At 39.9% G+C, this 852-nt stretch overlaps 1 protein-coding gene across 1 annotated transcript in view; it reads right to left on the bottom strand.

The window, feature by feature from the left end:
• Positions 1 to 259: 259 nt before the first annotated feature.
• tspan5a (tetraspanin 5a) overlaps positions 260 to 852 on the bottom strand; it is a 105,277-nt gene continuing 104,684 nt past the window's right edge. Inside the window, exon 8 of the mRNA XM_073042427.1 lies at positions 260 to 852. This exon is cut by the window's right edge and continues 2,272 nt beyond it. The gene's annotated coding sequence lies outside the window, so the exon portion shown is untranslated.

Genomic DNA, 852 nt, shown 5'->3' with positions numbered 1-852 from the left:
ACAATTATGCCAAATTGATTAAACCAATGACATTTAATCCCTTCCTCCTGTAGTGTCCTGTCCCTCCGTTCTCTGCACGTTCACGTGTCTGAGATCCTCTCGACAGCTTCCACTGTATTCTGCCTCCTGCAGCGCTCCTAGCACTGCAGTCCAAGCACCCACCATCATCTGATTACATTTCAGTTATTTCACTGTGACAGATCTGAATGATCCTTTGTAGCTGGTTTATCTTTAAAAAAAAACCTTGCACTGATATCCGTCAATATACCAAAAGGATTTTCTTTTATTTCAAAGTTGATTACCAACATCCACAAACCATATGATGTCTCGATGAAACAGCACCTTCTCCCGTTGTGAATGTCACTAGTGTTCACAGATTACGATGATCTGAGCTGTAACTCGGGGGAAGTACACTCCCATACAGGAGCAGGACAATCCCAGCATAATCTTCCCACCAACTTCCATGCAACATTGCTCAAGCTGCAGATTAAGCATGCTGATTAGGCATCAAATGTACTGAAGCTGGATGCAAGCAGAATTAACAAGGTGCTAGAAGAAAATTGACTTAGACACAATAATACTGAATATTTACCACGGGGAGAACTCATTCCTTTTACAATGAGCCCTTGCTACTAGTTCAGATTATATACAAGAGAGACCGTTGTCATATTGGGAATGCCTGAAGGAACAAAACAGCCAAGAAACTAAAGATCAATTTGACACAAAATGTAATGTACAAATTCTGCCTGTACTGAGTTTTACTGTCGCAGTATTTATAATCATAAATCTTTTGTTTCTATTGGAACTCATTTTGTGCTTCAAGAACAATAAAAGAAAAACTGCTGGAGGAAC

The sequence above is a fragment of the Hemitrygon akajei genome, chromosome 4 (assembly GCF_048418815.1).
Source record: "Hemitrygon akajei chromosome 4, sHemAka1.3, whole genome shotgun sequence".
NCBI classification, from domain to species: domain Eukaryota; kingdom Metazoa; phylum Chordata; class Chondrichthyes; order Myliobatiformes; family Dasyatidae; genus Hemitrygon; species Hemitrygon akajei.
This window is presented reverse-complemented; position numbering and strand designations above follow the sequence as displayed.